General features: G+C 46.5%; 1 protein-coding gene and 1 long non-coding RNA gene across 6 annotated transcripts in view; one reads left to right on the top strand and one right to left on the bottom strand.

Annotated features, from left to right (window-relative positions):
* mapk8ip1b (mitogen-activated protein kinase 8 interacting protein 1b) overlaps window positions 1-21,662 on the top strand; it is a 113,225-nt gene that overhangs the window by 31,223 nt on the left and 60,340 nt on the right. Inside the window, exon 1 of one of the 5 annotated variants that reach the window (XM_069902992.1) lies at window positions 19,954-20,049. The exons of the other annotated variants lie outside the window; for them this stretch is intronic. The gene's annotated coding sequence lies outside the window, so the exon portion shown is untranslated. Of the gene's footprint in view, window positions 1-19,953; window positions 20,050-21,662 lie in introns of those variants that run through there. 5 annotated transcript variants of the gene reach the window in all.
* On the bottom strand, window positions 39-21,315 carry LOC138745729 (uncharacterized). Its single transcript, XR_011346453.1, has 3 exons — window positions 21,119-21,315; window positions 5,245-5,439; window positions 39-99 (listed from the first exon to the last, which is right to left on the bottom strand). It is a non-coding gene; the product is annotated as an uncharacterized lncRNA (long non-coding RNA).

The raw sequence follows: 21,662 nt of genomic DNA, 5'->3' as shown, positions 1-21,662 counted from the left end.
GTTCCATCTTTCAGTGAGCTTGGAATATATGAAAATTACAACATATTATCATATTTCTCACAGTAATTTGAATCCCAAGGAGTATCTGCATTGCAAAATCTGTATTTGAAAAGGAGAGAAAAACTCATTAATTTTACATCTGGAGAAAATTGAGACTTTTGTTGTTCTGAAGGCTGATACAAATAATTCCTTTGTTCACTACAATTGTAAATGCACCAAGATTGAATATTAAGCCATGCTTAATTATTTTATTTAGTTCTTGCTTCTCCCAGGCTGACATCTATTTGAACGTTTCCAAAGTAAGAATATAGGAGGATTTTGAGAATGCCTTTATCGTTTTCAAGAAACCCTGAATTATCCTTCATTGTTCTCACATGGTGGAATGCAAAGGCCGTTCAGATATTATTGATCATAGTCATTTTATTTTGATGGTGTTGGTTGGATGAGTCTCAGTGTTATTGACCAGAATGGAGAGGAAAGATCATTGTGGCAACAATACATCCAGAGTTTACACTGGGCCTGCACTCCATCTCTGGGATGAAGCAACAATCCTGCACTCACTGCACTTCCCTGGAGAAAGATCTCCCTTTGCTGCAAAATCTACATCTAAGGTTGGCTGGGAAACACGAGGGTAATAATGGAGGGTTGCTGGTGTGACCCGAGCCTTGTGACAGGTGGGGAGTGGTGGGGGGACAACACACTGTCCCTGATCCACTGACTGCAGAGGGAATGTAGGATTTGTAAGTCAGCAGATGAGACAAAAACCAATGACGGCACTGATTGGCAAACTTGGGCTACAGAACAGTATTATTCAGATCTTTACAGCATTAATACAGGCCCTTCGTACCAACTTGTCCATACTGATCAAGTTGTCCACCTGGGCTAGCCCCATTTGCCTGTGTTCTGTCTACATCCCTCAAAACCTTTCCTATCCATGTACCTGCTAAATGTCTTTTAAACCTTGCAATTGTACCTGTCTCAACCAGTTCCACACACCCTCTCTCTGTGCGAAAAATGTACCCCCCCCACTCCATTTAAAATCTTCCCCCTCTCTCCCTCTGGTCTTAGACTCCCCTGCCTCAGGAACAAGATGATGACCTTATCTACGTCCCAGTCTATAAGCCTCTCTTTCTTATGCAAGCCCTCCTTACAAATCTCTTCTCCACCCTTTCCAGCTTTACACTCTAGCTGGGTGACTAGAACTGCATGCAATGTGGACAAACTGGGAGTTGGGAGGAGCCGTGCTAGATGGAATGTAACCCTGATGGGAGTTCTATATCCAAGAGAATAAACATACCTGAACCTGACGTAAGGTTTCAACCTGAAACATCGACCATTCTTTTCCCTCCCACTGACAAGGTTAGCAGAGCTCGTACTTTTCTCTTTGGAACGAAGAAGGATGAGAGGTTTCATTGAACTTCTCAATGGTACCAATGAGAATCCTTGTCGAAGCTGATGACCCTATGCTATCTGTCTCTGAGGCCAACATTATAACATCCTTCAAGAAGGTCAAAACACAATGCTGGAAAAACTCAGCAGGTCAAACAGTGTCCTTTGTACAGCAAAGATAAAGATACAGAACCAACGTTTCAGAATTGAGCCCTTCATTAAGGTATGAGCAAAATGTAGGCAGGTGCCTGTATAAAATGCTGGGGGGGGGGGGGGGGGATTGCAGAGAAGCAAAGGAAAGAACACATTCCCACAGGCAGGAGGTAATAGATGGATAAGGGAGAGAGGAAGGACACACCAGAAAATGGGGGGAGGGGATGTCTCTGTGAATGGAGGGTGTGGAGAGCTGGAGGAAAGAAGACAAAGGATAGGGAGGGAGAATGGGGAGTAGGCTAGCAGAAACTGGAGAAGTCGATGTTAATACCATCCAATCAGAGGGGGCCCAGACAGAAAATTCAATGTTGCTCCTCCAATTTATGGGTGGTCTTAGTGGGCCAGTTCATGAGGCCATGGACAGGCATGTCAGTATGGAAGTGGGGCACGGAATTGAAGTAGTTGGCCACTGGTTGATCCCTGTTACTGATGCAGACTGAGCAAAGGTGCTCAGCAAAGAGATCTCCCAGACTGCATCTTGTCTGTAGAGAAGGCCACAACGGGAGTATTGGATGCAGTAGATGGCTCCTGCAGATTCACAAGTGAAGTGTTGCAACTCTTTCATGTTTTACACCCTTCAAGAGGGTGATCCCTCGCAAGGTGAACCTGGCAAGGGACTGAAAATCTGTCTTGCCAGAGTGTGTTCACAGACATTTTCAATTTCTTACTGCTGCAGTGAGAGGTTCCCACCTGCTTCAAAAGGGTGTCAATCATCCCGGTCGGTGCCCAAGAAGAGCAGAGGGAGCCACCTCAATGACTTTTTCTCATTAGTTCTCACATCTACTGTGATTAAATGTTTTAGAGGTTGGTCATGGCCAGAATTAACTTGTACCTAAGCAAAGATCTGGACCCTCTGCAATTCGCCTACCATCACAATCACTCCACAGCAGATAGAATACCACTAGCTTTCCACTCAGCTCTGGATCACCTAGAAAGCAGCATCACGTACATCAGCCGACATTCATCGACTACATTTCAACTATTGACACCATTATTCCTTCAGTGCTCCAGACCCTGGGCCTCCGCACCACCCTCTGCAACTAGATCCTTGACTTCCTCATTGGAAGACCACAGTCTGTAGAATTGGAAACAATGTCTCCTCCTCACTTACAATCAACACAAGGATACTGCTTAACCCACTGCTCTACTCATTATACACCCATGACTGTGAGGCCAGGCACAATTCAAATGCTGTCTACAAATTTCTGATGACGCTATGGTCATCGGCAGAATCACAGATGGCAATGAGGAAGTGTACAGGAGGGAGATAGATCAGCTCATTAAATGGTGTCACAACAACAACCTTGCACTCAACGTCAGCATAACTAAGGGACCAGTTGTGGACTTCAGGAGGAAATCAGGAGAACACGGACCAGTCCTCATCAATTGGTCAACAGTGGAGAGGGTTAAGAATTTCAAATTCCTGGGTGTCAACATCTTTGAAGATTTATCCTGGGGCCTCCATGTTGATGCAATCACAAAGAAGGCACGCCAGCAGCTATACTTCATGAAGGGTTTGAAGAGATTTGGTATGTCACCAAAGATTCTTGCAAATTTGTACAGGTGCACTGTGAAGAGTATTCTGGCTGATGGTATCCCTGTGTGGGATGGAGGTACAAATGCACAGGACAGGAAAAAACTACAGAGAGGTGTGAACTTGGCCAGCATCATAACAGGCATCCATCTTCATTCCATTAAGGACACCTACAAGAGATGGTGTCTCAAGAAAGCAGCCTCTATCCTCAAGGACCACCACCACCCAGGCCATACCCTCTTCACTCTGCTACCATCAGGAAGGAGGTACAGGAGCCTGAAGACAACACCCTGCTGCGCAAGGACAGCTTCTTCTCCTCTGCCATCAGATTTATGAATGGACATTGAACCAGACACTTCCTCACTTTTTCTTGTACTCATTTATTTATTTTAAAATGTAATTTTTAGCAATATTTGCACCTGTGATGCTGCTGCAAAACAACAAATTTTGTGACATTCATGACCACAAATTATAATTCTCATTCTCATGAAAGAGAGGACAAACCACGTCACCTTACACCACCCCCCACCTTGCCCCAGACAATCCCGCATCACCAGGATCAGACTGACAGCAGCTGGATGGGTTAGTAGGATGCTCTAGTTTGTACTGTGTGCATCAGTGAGGAGGGGAATTGGTGAAAATGTAGGGATATTTTTAAAATGGGATTAATGTAGAATTATGGAAATGGGTTTGGTCAACTGAAGGGCCTGCTTCTCTGGGAGATCACTTTACTGAGAACCTTCACTCTGCATCAGTGACAGGGATCTCCCAGTGGCCAACATCGCTCCGTGAGCACATGCACTCTACATCAGTTGCAGGGATCACCCAGTGTCCAACATTGCTCCGTGAGCACATTCACTCTACATCAGTGACAGGGATCTCCCAGGGGACGACTGTTTTAATTCTGCTTCCCATTCCCATACTCATGTCTGTCCTTGGCCTTATGTACAATCCCAAGACCACCTGTAAATTGGAAGAACAACACTTGATTTTCGATCTGGGTTCTCTCCAACCAGATGGCATTAACATCGACGTCTCCGGTTTCTGCTAACCTATTGCCCATTCTCCTTCCCTTCCCCATCCCTCTGTCTTCTTTCCCTCAGCTTTCCACCTCCATTCACAGATCCATCCCCCCTCCCCCTCCCTCCCCCCTGTTCGCTGCTGTGGCCTCCCTCCCTTATCCACCTCCTGCCTGTGGGACCATGATCTTCCCTTGCCCCTCCCCCCACCATTTTGTTCGGGCACCTGACAACATTTTTCCATCCTTCGATGAAGGGCTGAAGCCCGAATCGTTGGTGATGTATCTTTATCTCTGCCACATAAAAGGCACTGTCTGACCAGCTGAGTTTCTCCAGTGTTGTGTTTTCACTGCTTCTCTGCATCTCCCCATGAATGGGGAGGAAGGTCATTGAGGGATATTTGTACTAGAACATGCCCCCATCTGGGTAGTTGATGCGTTGGGTCAGATTCAATCCTAGTGAATTGACCCTCTCCCATCTCTGGAGACTTCTCCCCAACTTCAATCTCAATGGGCCAATCTATGCTCCTTCCCCATTGGTCCATCCGTAAGGTCATCCACAACCAATAGCAACCACCCCTTGATTCTCAGTCTAATTTATCCCAATATTTTGAAAGCACAAACATGAAGATATTTCTGCATTTAAAATAAATCCCACCCCCACCTCCCTCTTCTCTGAGTTTCCTCAGAAACGTGCGGGGAGGGTGAGATTGGTGCCTGGGTTTGCAGGGATGAGCTGGGCGGGTGCAGCTCTTCCAGGACTGGCTGGCTGGGTGTGAGCCGACCACGTCGCAGCGAAAGGCAGGGCACAGCCCACTGGGGAGAGCCTTCCCCCGGCAGGGAGCGGAGGAGCTGCCGGAGCAGGGGGAATGCGCCGCGTCCGGGGGCTCGCCTGCAAGCTGACGCAGTGAAGGGAGCTGGCCAGCATTTCAGGAGCAGGAATGAAGGGATGGCGGAGACGGACTCGCTGAACTCCCCGCCTGCCTCTCCCTTCCTGGGGCTGCGCCTCACCTCGCCGGGAAACTGCAGGTAACCCGGTCCCAATCCCTAGGCAAGGGGTCGGGCAGGAGAGAGAGCCGGGAGGTCTTACCTCGTTAAAGACAGGATGCTGCCAATGCAGATATTTCACCTATTGTTCCCCGTGCAACTTGTACATTGCAATCCTTGCTATTTTCCGTGGATAATTCAGGGCGTGGACATCGGTGAAGAGGGAGTGGCGGGGCTCCATTTAAACCCCCGCTTCCAAGGCCTTTGGCTGGAATCACAGTGTTGTTCATGTAAACTCCTGTTGGCAGTAATACTTAATTAAGGCATGATCTAGTACGGTAACCCTCAGCGGTGATAGTTGTTTATTGAGAAGCAGCAACGCATCTGTGTGTGTGTGAGTGTGTCAGTAAAACACACTCAGCATTGAGCAGGAAGGGGGGTTAACCCTTGAGGGGCAAGGCTCGCAGCATCTCTGGCAGTTCAGCTTTCTCTCCCAATTGGTGATCTCCAGGGAGAGTTGTCAGGTTGGTCGGGGCCTGAAATCTAAGCATCAAACCTCAGAGGGAGCACAGACACACACACTGTCTCTCTCACATACACACTGATCTCACCCTCGGACCGACACTCTGCTGGCGGGTGGATGGAGGGATCAAGGAGATTGAGAGAAAGTAGGGACAGGGAGGTTGAAGCAGGATAGAAGGGTTGAATGCCTGGTTGTCTGGCATTGTGGTTAGTGTTATGACAGCACCAGTGACACGGGTTTGAGTCCGGTGCTGCCTGCGTTTGCACGTTCTCCCCGTGTCTGCGTGGGTTTCCTCCGGGTGCTCCAGTTTTCTCCCACCCTTCAAAATGTATGAGGTTTGTAGGTTAATTGGGTGGCACAGGTTTTATGGGCCTTTTGCTGTCCTGTATCTTTAAAAGTTTAATTACATTTAAATTTAAATTTTTAATTTAGACCTACAGCACTTTACAGGCCCTTGGCCCATGAGCCCGTGCTGCAAAACTACACCAATTAGCCTGCAAATCCCATAGGTTTTGAAAACTTAAAAAAAAATATCTAGACCAGAGTGGCCCAAATCCATCCTTCAATCTCTCCAAAAAAAATCACCTATTTTGTTACATTTAAAAAAAATCCTCTCATTCTCATCACTTCTCCCCCCCCCCCCCCCCCCCCCCAGATGCTACAGCCACCTATACCAGGTTCTCTCTGTTGCCACTGATCTGCATGGCTGTGCGAGGGAAAGAGCACCTAGGGAAACCCACACAATCACAGGGAGAATGTGAAAACTCCACAAAGACAGCACCTGGGGTCAGGAACAAACCAGGGTCACCTGAATGGTGAGACGACAACACTATTTGCTGTGCTCCTGCCTCTCTGGTGTCCTGGTCAAAAATGTGGCCTTCGACAAAAGTGACTTAAAATGACATCTTTAAGCGTGGGAGTTTGCCCTATGTGAGTAGATCTCCTCTGTGGAGCAGACTCAGTGGGCCGATTGGCCTACTTTTGGTCCTGTATCTGTGTGATCTCTGGCAATATTGATGCAAAATTCCAAAGCATTTCACAGGAACTCTGGGAGATGATAAGGATGCAAATGGTCTGTCACAGGCCAAGGGTTTTTATGTTTGAATGAACTCTGGCTGAGCCAGATTCCGTTGCATTTTCCTGGATGGCACCACCTCTGTGAGCCATACCCTTGATGGCAGTGGTGTGGGGATTTTCTAGGATGTGGGGGACTGTTGAGTGATTTTGTGAGAATGGTGGGGTATTATTGTACCATCTGTGCCATCCAAGTGTGGGCCCTGGGTCCCTGGTTGGCTGCTGTAGGTCAATTATAAGTCAGTTATACAGTTTCTCTACCACTACCTTCCCAAATTTCTGCTCCTCTACAATGCAGAGGTCCTCCTAATTAATCTCATGACTAGTTCTGGGGTTAGAGCACAATACATAAGCGTGCTGGAGAAAGTCAGCAGGTCACACAGCATGACGAAGGGCCCAGGCCTGAATCGTTGGTTACCCTTTTATTTCCTATGGATGCTGTGTGACCTGCTGAGTTTCTCCAGCACGATTGGGTGTTGTATTTGTGGACATACTTTCTGCTAGTGGAGTCCAATGCTCAAGATTTCCATCATGAATAACCCCCAGCTCTCTGTTCCCTGAACCAAAAATTCACTTTTAACTCTTTAAAATGTAACATAGCTAATATGATGATCCTTTCCTCATACAATGGCAACAGTGAACAGAGGGTAACAAGTGGATCTTGTGTTTTTGGATTTCCGGAAGGTTCTCGATAAGGTGCCGCATAAAAGGTATTATAAGATAAGGATGCATGGAGTTGTGTATTGTGTGCAGTTTTGGTCACCTAACTACAGAGAAGATTTACTAGGATATTGCCTGGACCTCAGGAACAGAGTTACAGGGAAACATTAACCAAAGTAGGACTTTATTCCCTGGAGCATAGAAGATTGAGGGGAGACTTGATAGAGGTATTTAAAATTATGAAGGGGAATAAATGGAGTAAAGTAGACAGGCTTTTTCAACTGAGGACAAATGAGCTAAAAACCAGAGGACATGGGTTAAGGGTGAAAGGGAAAAAGCTTAGGGGGAGGGGGTATGGAATGAGTTTCCAGCAGAAGTGGTGAATGAGGGCTCAATTTTAAATTTAAAAAGAATTTGGACAGGGACATGGATGGGAGGGGTGTGGAGGACTATGGACTAGATGCAGGTCAGTGGGACGAGGCAAAAAAAAATGGTTTGACGCAGACTAAAAGGGCCGAAGAGGCCTGTTTCTGCGCTGTACAAACTGTACTGCCCCCTAGTAATAGGCCTTCTGTTTCATGAGAACGTGCCACCCAAACACAACAATTGACCTGTAAAGCCCATACGATTTGGAGGGTGGGAAAAAAACGGGGAGAATGTACACATTCCTGGCAGATAGCGCAAGATTTGAACCCGGGTTGCTGGTACTGCAGTAGCATTGTGCTAACCACTGCACTGAGCTGCCCCTCATTTTGCTGTCATTTTGTTCTTCCCACTGAGATGCCTGCCTGCCTTTTGCTTATACCTTGTAGAAGGGCTCAGACCCGTAGGAAGAAGCTGTTCCTCAGCCTGGTGGTGCTGGCTCTGATCCTCCTGGATCTCTTCCCCGATGGGAGCAGCTGAAAGATGCTGTGGGCATGGGGTGGAAGGGATCCTCGATGATTTTTACGAGCCTTCTTTAGACAACAATCCCAGTAATTCCCATTTACTTTATCTATCCCCTCCTGATATTATGAATGTCTGTAAGGCTTCCCCCCCTCCCCCACTTGGCCTCCTACACAAAGGTTCAAGCCTATCCAGATTCTCGTGAAGAGCCCCTGGTCCCAGTTACATTCTCAAGAATCTTTTCTCTCGCCTTTCTAGCTTCAATAATGAATGGTTAAAATTAGCAGAGATTCCGGCTAGTTTGGCACAGACAGACATTGTGGCTGATATGCCTGTGCCCAGCCTTGAAATTCTCTCATCCAGAGCCGTGTTGGGGCTGGGTTACACAGATATGGGGTAAGAGTAGCAGGGTGATAATGGGCAAAAGATCAACCTTGCTCATGTTGAATGGTGGAGAAATGTGGCACCTTCTTGTTTCTCTTCAGGGATAGTGACAGTTTCCTCACAGCACCTTCTCTGGAAACCATGAGAGAATATGTTATGGGCTTCAGGGCAATGAGCTAAGTCCAGGTCACCTGGATGTGCTGGCTCCAGGAAAGTTCCTGCCTGGACCTCCGAGTATTTCCAGCATTTTCTGCCATAGATTTAGAAACACGATTTTCAGTTCACTCAGAAATGCTGGAGAAATTCAGCAGGTCACACAGCATTCTTTATGTAGCATAAAAGATAAAAGTATAGTAACTGACAATTTGGGCCTTTGTCAAGGTACGAGCAAAATGTAGACAGGCGCCTGAATAAAAGGGTGGGGAGAGGGCAAGGGTGAGGAACACGGTCCCATAGGCAGGAGGCCTTAGGTGGATATGGGTGGGAGAGCTCGAGAGAAAAGAAATTGCTGAGTAGTGATGGGAGAGGGGGTGGGGAGATGGGGATAGGGAAAGAGTGAGAGACAGAGGAGCTGCCTAATGGAAGCTGGAGACTGTTGTTAATGCCATCTGGTTGGAGAGTGCCCAGTCAGAACATTAGGTGCTGATTAGATCTTCCTGGTTCTTTGAATATATTAGTAATGTTCGATGCAAGGTCTAGTCCAATCAGAAGGACATCTCATGCCAAAGATGCTGAAGCCCTTGCTCATTGTTTGGTTCATGCTGAAATGAGAGTTAATTGTCTCCGCTCCATCCTCAACATTCATTGGAGCGACTTCATCCCTAACATCGAAGTACTCGAAATAGCAGAGGCTGACAGCATCGAATCCACGCTGCTGAAGATCCAACTGCGCTGGGTAGGTCACATCTCCAGAATGGAGGACCATCGCCTTCCCAAGATCGTGTTATATGACGAGCTCTCCACTGGCCACCATGACAGAGGTGCACCAAAGAAGAGGTACAAGGACTGCCTAAAGAAATCTCTTGGTGCCTGCCACATTGACCACCGCCAGTGGGCTGATATCGCCTCAAACCGTGCATCTTGGCGCCTCACAGTTCGGCGGGCAGCTACCTCCTTTGAAGAAGACCGCAGAGCCCACCTCACTGACAAAAGACAAAGGAGGAAAAACCCAATACCCAACCCCAACCAACTAATTTTCCCTTGCAACCGCTGCAACCGTGTCTGCCTGTCCCGCATCGGACTTGTCAGCCACAAACGAGCCTGCAGCTGACGTGGATATTACCCCTCCATAAATCTTCGTCCGCGAAGCCAAGCCAAAGAGAGAAGACACAAGTAAATGACCATAAGACTGGAAACAAGATAATATATATGAAAGAATAGATGTATTCACACTTAAAGAAACATAATGACATTTCAATGGTGTGGACAGATATTTTGGTGGTGCAGGAGTAGTTTTTGGTTAGGAGAGTTCGAGCAAGATCAAGTGCCTGGCAGCTGTTGGATTGAAAATTGTTCCTGAACTGCTGGTCTTCAGGTTTCTGTGCCTTCCACCCGAAGAGAGCAGCGATAAGAGGCTGTGACCAGGGTGATGGGGGTCCTTTAGGATGTTGGCTGCCTTCTTGAGGCAGCGCCTCACATGGATGTGTCCAGTAGTTGGGAGGTGGGAACCTTTCATGGACTTGGCTGGGGTTGCTAGTACAGGCCCCTGACCAGCAAGCAAAGGAGTTAAAGCCAACTCTCCTCATTGAGTTGGAAATGTCCATTTTCCCGCTCTCTCCCTCACATCCACCATTGCTGTCTCCAACCAATATTGAAGGCAATGAAACCCTGTCAGCATCTCTCCAGAATCCTCTGTTTCAAGAGATGTGCAATAAGGTCACTGATCACCAGCATTCTCACCTGCAATAGTATGAAAATTTGACACGGGAGAGGGACGGTTAGCGTAGCGGTTAGTGCAACGCTGTTACAGCGCCAGCCATTGGGACCTGAGTTCGAATCCTACGCTGTCCATAAGAAGTTTGTACGCTCTCCCTGTGTCTGTGTGGGTTTCCTCCCACCATTCAAATTGTGCGGGAGTTGTAGGTCAATTGGGTGTAATTGGCGGCACTGGCTCATGGGCCGAAAGGGCCTGTTACTGTGCTGTACGCCTAAATTTATACATTTAGCAACTATTGGCAGCAATCTTGTTTATGTCATTTGATGCTGTTTACCAGGTATCTGTATCAAGCAGTAATAAAATTAAATTTCTGTCAACATCTCCGAAGATCTATCTTGGGGCCATCAAGTTGATGCAATCATGAAGAAGGTTCACCAGCTGCTATATTTCATTCGGAGTTTGAGGAGATTTGGTATGTCATCAAAGACACTTGCAAATTTCTACAGGTAAACCGTGGAGAACATTCTGACCGGCTGCATCACTGCCAATGCACAGGACAGGAACAGGCTACAGAGGGCTGTGGACTTGGCCAGCGTCATCATTAATGACATCACAAAACTCTTTAATCTCCACTACAAAACCTTCCTCAATTTTCTCTCCTTCAGCGAGAGCAACCCTTGCCTCTCCAAAGATCTGAATTCCCCCTTGGCCAGCTTGAATCTTCTCCAAGCACAGGCGAGATGGGTAAAGGGCCTTCACTCATTAATGGCATCTTTAATAGGCAGTGACTATCCTCAAGGACCCCACCACCCAGGCCACGGCCTCTTCTCACCGCTACCATCAGGAAGTGGTACAGAAGCCTGAAGACGAACACCCAATGGAACAAAAACAGCTTCTTCCCCTGAACGGACAATGAACCACAGACACAACCTCACTTTCTCTCTTTTTTGCACTAATTTATTTTTAAATATTGTATTTACAGAACTGTAATTTATAGGAATTTTTGCACCTGTATGCACAGCCTCCTGCCGCAAGACAATGATTTTCATGACACACGTTCATAATAATAAACCTAATCCTAAAGATTAATGACAAGATTCAATCTGCAATTGAAAGAGCCACTTTGGGAAAATAACTGGTTTATACACATTTATTGTAAGGCCGTTCTTTCAGCCTGGGAGGTGGGCCGGTGTTACAAGGGACAGATCCCCACCAGCTCATCCTGACTGGGAGTTCGTCTCCAACCATTTCACGGTAGAATTGCTGAAAAGCATGGCTGAACTCAGAATGCCAAATGCGTGTCATGAAAATCCAATTCCTGGAACCTTGCCTTGCAGAAGGAAGCCATTGTGGTTGTGCAGGCTTGTTCAAGTTCAAATTTATTTGTCACTAGTGCAGTGAGAAGAGTTCGTCTGCGAGTAGGCACGTTCCCTCAAACATTCACCCAGCTGGGTAAAGAGCACAATTACAGAGTATAGGATTGCAATGAAAACCTTGATTAGCACCAAGCAAGGGCAGCATGAGAGTTTTTATGGAGTTCATTCAGGAGCCTGGTGGTGGCAAGGAAGGAACGTCTCAAGCAATGATGAATGAGAGGTGGTTTTATAGAGGTATGGAAGATTAAGAGGGTCATAGACAGAGTGGACTGCCAGTGCCTTTGTCCCAGGATGACAATTGCAAACACCAGAGGGTATCTGTTTAAGGTGAGTGGAGGAAAGTTTCAGGGAGATGGCAGAGGTTTGCTTTTTTTTTTACACAGAGTAGTGGTTGCCTGCAATGCATTGCCAGTAGTGATGGAGGTTGGTACAATATGGGATTCAAAAGTCTAGGCACATGGATGGAAGAAAAATAAAAGGTAATAATGAGTGAGGGAGGGAAGGGTTAGATGGTTGTGGATAGGTTTGTATTGGTCAGCAACATCATGAACTAAAGGGCCATTGCAGCACTGTAATGCTCTGTGTTCTTACTTGTTTCCTCATTTTACTAGATCTGATGAAGGGTCTATGATCTGAAATGTTAACTCCAGTTCCATTTCTAGACATACTGCCCAATCTATTTCCGCTGAACAGTTAGAAATGAAATTTGGAACGTGACCATCTCTTTTAGTTCATGTTGTCCCTCTGCAATTCTCCTTCTGCTCCTGTCCTCTGGATGATTCTCCAGAGGATCCAGGATTTCATCATGGGGCCATACAGCCTAAAGCAGGCCCTTTGGCCCATCTCACCCATGCTTGGAGAAGATTCAAGTAGGCCAAGGGGGGCCTCAGATCTTTGGAGAGGCAGGGGTTGCTCCCACTGAAGGAGAGCAGATTGAGGAAAGTTTTGTGGCAGAGATTAAAGGGTTTCTTGAGAATCAAATGAGAAAGTTCAGGATCAAGAGTCTTGAGGAGCTGAAAGGAAGGTTTGAGGAGGTGATCTTAACTGGAGCACTTCTTCAAATTGGAGCACAGTTCTGATGGGCCAACAAGTTTCCCGCCACACTCGGTGATGCTATGAGTGCTCTGCAGATATGGCATTTCTTGCTTTTACCTTTTTATTTTCTGAGTTGAAATTTATTCCCATTCCATAATTTTGAATGGGCTTTTATCTTTTTGGCTGACTTCCAGTAGAGATGGAAGGGTGGGTCTGCACCAATGGACTGAGGAGAGGGAGATGTTACGAGCTCCAGTTAGCACTGGGGATGAAACAAAGCTGCTGATTGGTCCATTGGGGATGGAGATCTTGGCTATCCATGAGTGGCTGGCAAAGTTAAAGACTCCTTCAATTAGCATTGCCTTGGTAACTGCACCATCACTCTGGAATGAATGATAATAAAATGAAATTTTGCTAGGCTAATTTTAGAGAGACTTACTCATTTTGCGAGGTCATGGAGATTGAATCACTCTTGTTCACTGTTGCCTGAGAAAGAGCTGGAAGATAATAACCTCCAGAAGGTTTTACTACGTTGTTCTATCCTGAAGCAGAAGAGTGAGAGGGGACCTTAAAGAAATGCACAAGGTTGTGAAAGGGATAGATAAGAGAGAGACTGGAGTGCTGTACCCACTGGCAGGGTGAGGACACCCTCCCTCACAGTTCGGAGGAGTGGACCTGGGACTGAGATGAGGGGGGACTGCTTTTCCGAGGGAGTGGGTAAATCTGTGGACTTGGGAAGCAGAGATGATACCTCGATGAATGTATTTAAGACAGTTAGTTAGATTTTTGAATACCATATATACATGTGCAATAGTCAAATTCTGTGGACCAGTGTTTAGGGTAAAATTTACAACTACTACCCCCCATACTCTTTTTGACCATGGTAGGCACCTGCATTGTTCAAGGCGTTGGGAGTTGGATGGAAAGGAGGCCGGTGTTTAAGCTAGAGTTCACGGATGGGGTGTTGGGAGCTTGGATGGGCGGGCAACTGGGGGCCAAAAATAGAGGGCTAATCAGCCCTGATCTTGCTGAATAGCAGAGCAGGCTCATTGGGCCGAATGGCCAACTCCTGCTCCTTTCTCTTTGTACATTATCATGCACAATAGGCTGTTGTTCGATGAAATGAAAGAGAATTACACAAGGTCAGAGATGTAGGGAGGGCAGTTGGTAATGGGTTAAATGATTACTGACAGTAGACTAAATTATCCACTGGACCGAGAAGGAGCTGAAAATCCAATACAGCAAATTCTAAACTAATCTTTGGTAATTTGACGAGCTGTAAAATTCCTACCCACATCCCAGTCAGATCAAGCTGTTCGCTCTGTAGATGTCTGCACTGGCGTTTCATGTAACTTGAATTGAACTTCGGTCACCTGCATTTGTATTGTGCCTTGTGTTACAATGAAACTTCACAGGAACATTGAGTAAACCTTGATGCCCTACTTCAGGACAGACAACCAGAAGTGTTGTCCGTGAGGTGGGTTTATGGAGGAGAGAGAGTGGGTTGGAGGGATTGAAGGGTAGAATTGAGCCACTTTGGAGATGTTAATTTAAATAAAAATTAGACATACAGCACAGTAACAGGCCCTTCTGGCCCGCGAGCCTGTGCCGTCCAATTAACCTACAACCCCCATGTGTTTATGGAGGGAGGGGAGAAACTGGAGCACCCAGAGGAATCCCACAAGGGGGAATGCGCAGACATTTTGCAGACAGCGTGGGATTCAAACCAGGGTCGCTGGTGCTATATTAGAGTTGCACCAACTGCAATGTGAAACATACCACTCAATCTGGGCATATGAGAGGGCTCTGAACAGAAGAGAGTGGAGATTTCGGGGGGTAGGGGAGGTGGTGTTGGAGCCGGGGGAGTGCACTGAAGCAGAGTGGTTGGAGGACATGGAAGGACTTGTGAGCAGATTTTATTTGCAAATCATTGTGTTATTATGAGCTCCTGTTTAAGTAAAATGGTATTATCACTGTAAGGGATAGTATAGACAGGAGGGATTGAATGGTCACAGTTAGCATTTCACACAAGCACTGCACTAGTCGCAGCCCAGCAATAATTGGAAACATTGGAAGAACTGTGGGAAGGTTTGTCTCAGTCTCTTCCAGAACCCAATACATTTTGCAAAGACATTGTGATTTTGCAGGGAAGAACCATGCTGATGGCTGGTTAGGGTACAGCTTGTTGAAGCAGCTCTTGTGGCCAGCTATTTCTGTGGAATTCTGAGCAAAGCCAGCTCTGTGAATGGGCCTTTTCGGTGGATTGACCTGTGCCAGGAGGGTCTTTTTAGGAAGCCAAGTGCTTCATTTTGATTGTGACTAACAGTGGAGATCACTTGGAGAGACTGGTGCCAGGGTCTTGGGAGCTTCGTGGAAGATGCTCAGTTTGAGTCTTGCCTACAAAAGGACCTGGAGTGTTACGACCTTAGCTTGTGTGGATAGACATTTCTTCAAAGGCAACGCAAGGAAAATTTGGGAATCTGTAGCAGCCACAACTCCAATCTCCCCATCAGTTCAACATTAATTCTGGGCATCAAATTTCAAAGGCCTACACTTCAACACTGAATTTGAAAGACTGAACTTTGAAGATTTTGGCCTGGATTGTAATGGTCTGGGTATATCACGTGCACACAGACAGACACAGACACACTCTCTCTTAGTGTTAAGGATAAATTAAAAGTTAAGACTATTGTTTAAGATTTAGAAATAAAATTCATGTTTGTAAAATTAAACACTGATTCACAGTGCTGCTCGTTACACTCGGTTTGTAACAGTGTGCAATGGCCTTTTGTGTTCCTCCTCTGCCTTGGGAAGATGTGCCTGCTCGTTATGTGTCACACAAGTATTGTGACCAATCGGAGGCAGAGATGAGGCAGGGGTAGGTCCTGTCAGAACGTGTTCACAGAGTGACTTTTGTATTGCTGAGAATGAACAGTTGGATGAGTGTCTCCGGCTGAATCGTTCCGGCAACTCGTGCTGAAGGCTAAGGTTTCAAACCTCTCCCTTCTGAAATCAACTGAGAGTTGGGGGAGAGATGGGAATCTTGAGGGGAAGATGAGGAACAATCCTGCAACAGAATTATTTCTAATTTCCAGTGAAAGGGTGGAGTAAGACCACACGAGTCCAGGACCATTGGCTTGAGAAGAGAGCTCAAAAGGCAAACACAGTGGGGCTCTGGTGCCCCTGGTCATTGAGCCATGCCTGTACCAGCAAGTGTGGTCAATAGGTAAGTCCACACATTCTGCGAGGGCTTGAGTTAGGCACAGCTGAGCAAAAGTGGCTAGCAACTGGGGTGGGGAGGGGGGTCTGATGGGGGAGGGTGTTACAAAGGCACTCGGAAGGGTTGGTGGAACCAGAAAGAGCAGGACCCTTTATGCATAGAACATAAAAACTCAAGAAATAGGAGCAGGAGTAGGCCATTCGGCCCGTCGAGCTTCCTTTGCCATTCAATGTGATCACAGCTGATCTAATGATGGGCTCATCTCCACTTTTTCTTCATATCCCTTAATTCCCCACTATGTAACAATCTCTCCAACCTAATCTTAAATATATTTATTGAGGTCCTCTCCACTGCTTCAATGGGCAGTGAACTCCACAGACTCACCACCCTCTGGGAAATGCAGTTCCTCCTTATCTCCATCCTAAATCTACTCCCCTGAATCTTGAGGCCATGTCCCCTCGTCTCCCCACCAATGGAAACAACTACCTCAATCTTATCTCTGCCTTTCATAATTTTATGTTTTTATGAGATCCCCTCTCATTCTTCTAAATTCCAGTGAGTCATTCCCAAGACGCCTCAATCTCTCCTCATAGGCTAACCCCCTCATCTCTGGAATCAACCTGGTGACCCTCCTCTGCACCGCCTCCAAAGTTATTACATCCTCCCTTAAGTATGGAGTTGTGTTTCGATCAAGACGGGCAAGAACTGCAGGTTTGTTATTCTGAAATCAGCCCTGGGATTGTGTTGAAGGTTACACATTTCAGACAGTGTGGAGGATGTTTCCCTGGTTTAAAATAATGGGTTTTGGCTTACAGGTTGAGATTTAGGACTGAGACGGGAGAGAATTCTTCATTCAGAGGTTGGTGAACATTTGGAATTTCCTATCAGACAGTTATAGGGGCCCAAGCACTTGATACATTTTGGATTTCTGGATGCACAAAGCACAGGAAGGGAATTGGTACATAGTTTTAAGATGGAGACAGTAGGGTGATTCAGCCACTGCCTCACAAACCTGGGTTCGTTCCTGACCTCAGGTGCTGTCTGTGTGGAGCTTGCACATTCTCCCTGTGATCTAACTTTCCCCTGGGTGCTCAGGTTTCCTCCCACCTTTTCTGCAGATTGGGAAGTTAATTGACCAGCGTAAATTATTCAGAGCTTGTAGGCGAATGTGGAATCTGAGGAGTTGAATGGTTGAGAACGTGAAGAGATTTACAAAAACAAGCATTCGTGCAGCATAGGTCAGCGCACACAGAGAGCCGAAGGGCCTGTGCTACATCTCCTTAGCTCCCTGAGGACTAACCATGAAAAGCAGAGCTGGCTCCAATTTCCTCTCTGAGCTGAGGTTCCGATCGTTTAGTTCTCCCCTTCTGGCACTGGCTTTGCATTCTAAAATCCCAACATTTACTATTGCTTGAGCTGAAAATTCTGTTGAATTCTCGGTCAAGTCTGCCTCATTAAATATTGATGGACAACTTAATGATAATGAGTTTGTCATTTACATTGTGCAATGTACATACGGACTGAGATTCTTACTTGCCGTATCCACACGAGTACTTCATATCAAAAACGACAATGGTGTGCATGAAAGTAAAAAGATTTAAAAAATAATTACTTTTAATGATGAAGCGCAGTGGAAGGACCTTCCAGCCATTGAAACTTGTGCTGCCCAATTACTCACAATTAACCTACCAACCCTGTCTGTTTTTGGTAATAAGTACAGAGGATTTTTGTACAGTAGGGGAAATGAGGGTTCTGGGGAGCAGGTAGGTACATGGAGCTGAGTCCAAGGCGAGATCGATCGTGATCTTGTTGAATTGCAGAGCAGATTTGATGGGCCAGATGGCCGACGCCTGCTCCTGGTTCTTGTGCTCCCAGCTGTAATGGTGGGATTGGAATGTGTCCTGCATCAACAGTCTTTGGGTTGGATGAAGGGTGAAGGGATGGTGAACAGATCTTTTGTGTTGTTGGTGATTGTCATCTATAACGTTCATGAAGAATTGGGAATTTTGACATTTGGACTCGACATAGCTTCAGTGCAAGGAAAGGTACAGGCAGAATCAGAATTTATTGCCATGAATATGTCACTAAATGTATTACAGTGCAAATATTGCTATAAATTTCTTTTAAAAATAGTACAAAATGAGAGAAAGTGAGGCCGTTTGTGGTTCATTGTCTGTTCAGAAATCTGATGGCAGAGGGGAAGAAGCTGTTTTTGTACCGTTGGGTGTTCGTGCTCCTGTACCTCCTTCCTGATGGTAGCAGTGAGAAGAGGGAATGGACTGGGTGGTGGGGTCCTTGAGGATAGAGACTGTCTTCTTGAGACTCCGCATTGTGTAGATGTCCTCAGTGGAGTGAAGACTAGTGCCCGTGATGTTGCAGGCTGAGGTCACACCTCTCTGCATCCAATGATAGGCAGATGCAGCACTGGGTTTGTGCCAGCCATTAACCACATCCATGTTAATTCTATATGAATTCCACATTTTCTATATGCTCACTAACTCCCCCAGGTTCTACCCTTCACCTGGACCCTCGGAACAACGTACAGTGACTGATTAACCTTCCACCCACACATCGTTCGGATGTGGGAGGAAACCGGAGTCCCCAAGTGGAGATGGAGAACATGCAGACAATGGCCAAGGTTGGGATGAACCCAAGTTTCTGGCCCTGTGAGGCAGCTGATATATCAGTGCACCTCTGGATCACGCGTTGAGACCAGATCTACAGTGAACCTTCACTGATTGGATAAGCTAGCTAATACACAACAGCTATAGGTTCTCACAAAAGGTGGTGGGAATCTCAAACTCTCCACAAGGAAGACCATTGAAGCTTTCAATTTGTTGATGTTAATTTAACAGTAATGTCCCAGGATATGGAGTTGGGCTGAGTTACCAATGTGGACCAATTGGTCTTGAAGATCTCACAGTTGACTGGAGGTGCCATGAAGGGGGTTTCCCGAATATCCTTATCTGGGCATAGAGAACCTTATCATGTGTAAAATGTATGTTTTTCTGGAACTGGAGAGAAGGGAGACTGCACTCGCTAGAATATGAAACTCAACATAATTGCTGAAGGAACGGGCAGCACGGTTAGCGCAACGCAGTTACACCGCCAGTGACCGGGGTTCAAATCCCACGCTGTCTGTAAGGAGTTTGTACATTCTCCTCGTGTCTGTGTGGGTTTTCCCCCGGGCTCCAGTTTCGCAACCATGAAGTATGAATATATTTGAGTCAGAGGTAGATAGTAACTTGGTGAGGAAGGGAATCCAGGGTTATCAGGAGAAGGCAGGAGAATGGGATGGAAAAGGATAGGAAATTAGCCATGATGGAATTTTGAAAGGGCATTTCTTGACCAGACCTCTTTCTGGAGTTGCAAGGAAAATGCAAGGATTGCCAGCAATTTCACTGCACGTCTCCCAGTGTCAGAGCTTGTGGGCAGGACCAACAGGTTTTGGGACATTGGGATCCAACGAGAACGTGGATTATATTGCTGTTAAACAGGCGTTCCCTTCAGTGACTGTATGTACACGGCATCATTAATACAAGCACATTCTCCTGAAAATGTCCCTGCTATCCTTCGGCGATCTTACAGTGGGTCTGAGTGCAGGAATGTGGAACTTGAGCTGTATGATCAATAGCAGAGGGAGGTGAAGTTCATGGCTGACTCTGCATTGGCTTTTCTGGAGGGGAGGGGTTAAATAAAAATAATTGCATTTGCATAGCACCTTTTATGACTGTACCAGCAAGTTATACAGCCATTGTGATGTGAGAAGCAAGGAGGCCAGCTCTGTACACAATCAAGCTCTCCCGAAGTGTAAGATGACAAGATCGTCCGTCCTTGTGTTACAGAGTGAGGGGTAGATGTTGCCATGATACCAGGTGATGCTCTCCTGCTGAGGTCTTGTTTCAGATGAGCCTCCAGGCTCACAGATTCAGACGTCATGGATCAGGCCATTCATCCCAATGTCTGTGCTAACCCTGTTGCCATTCTGGGCTGGTCCCATTTAACTGCATTTGGTGCTGTCCATACATCCGTCCAGGTTTGCAGTGCACAAAAGTGCTGGAGAAACTCAGCAGGTCAGGCAGCATCCACAGGGAGTAAAAGGCAGTTGGTACTGTGGGCCTAAGCCCTTCGTCAGGAATGTGGAAAGACAAGCAGGTGCCTGAATAGAAAGGTGGGTGGGGGTGGGAGGGAGAGGAGGGGGAGGAGCACAGGCTGACAGGTAAGTGGTAATGGATGGATACAGGTGGGGGAGAAAGAAGAAAAGGGATGGGGAGAGGGTAACTCTCTGATAGGAGAGGAAGGGGAAGGGGTTGAGAAGCTGGAGGAAGGGAAACAGGAATAGAGAAGGGAGATGCTGGGGTGCATTTAAGGTCGAGATTGATAAGTTCTTGATTTTAAAAAAATATATAGTTTAGATATACAATGCAGTAACAGTGCTTTCCAGCCCACAAGCCCGTGCCGCCCAAATACCACCCCCCCCACCCCCAGATGTTTTGAAAGGTGGGAGAATGTTCAATCTCCTTACAGACAGCGCCGGATTCGAATCCAACTACTGGCATTATAATAGTATTGCACTAACTGCAACCATACCACTTGTTAGGGCATCAAAGGTAAAGGGGAGAAGGCAGGGCAGTGCAGCTGAGTGGAAAATTAGGTCAGCTCATGATTAAATGGTGGAGCAGACTTGATGGGCTGAATGGCCCATTTCTGCTCTTATGTCTTATGTCTGATGGAGAGGTTAATAGAAAATATAGGTTCTTGTTAGTTGGAGGCTGCGAGATTGAATACGAGGAGTTGGTGTCAAAGTGTCTTGAATGTTGAGCATCTGTTTTTATGGCACTGGGTTTGGTGTGGTGATCAGCTTCTGTTGCCTCTGCCCAGAAGGGGCATTTTGGGTGATGTTTCAGGGGATCTTTTTGAATAAAGTGAAAATTGTGAACTGACCTGGTGGGGATTCCTTGTCCAGCAGTGAGATACTGTGGGCCCAGAGTAGTGTGACAATCCCTCACTCACTCTGGAAACACAAACATCAAACAACGCTTTGTTTGAGACAGAATCAGGATTTGTTCTCTCGGTTAAGTCTCTGCGGAGGATGATAGCAAATCTCATCGCTGTAGCTTAAAGCTCCAGTGAGGTCACTGGTAAAAACAAACAAAACCATGTCTCTTTGTCTCCGACTCACCAGCCTCTCTCCCACCAACTCTCTGTATTTTCAATTAATTTGGCCACAGACTGTGGGAGTAGAACAGAGAGCAGCCCAGGAACAGCCCCTTCAGCCTACATGTCCAAGCCGAATGTGATGCCAAAATCGAACAAGATGGAGCTGGTAATGATGTAAATACCTTGGACAAGGTTCACCTCGATCGGGGCCTGCGAACAGTCTGGTTCAATTCGCAGAGAGATTGATGCAGGGGAAATATTGGTAGACAAAGTAGTCTTCATCGGTGACCTGCTGAACAGCAAGCAGATGAGAGGGATGCAGGATTCC

This window comes from Narcine bancroftii, chromosome 1 (genome assembly GCF_036971445.1).
Source record: "Narcine bancroftii isolate sNarBan1 chromosome 1, sNarBan1.hap1, whole genome shotgun sequence".
Lineage (NCBI taxonomy): Eukaryota > Metazoa > Chordata > Chondrichthyes > Torpediniformes > Narcinidae > Narcine > Narcine bancroftii.
This window is presented reverse-complemented; position numbering and strand designations above follow the sequence as displayed.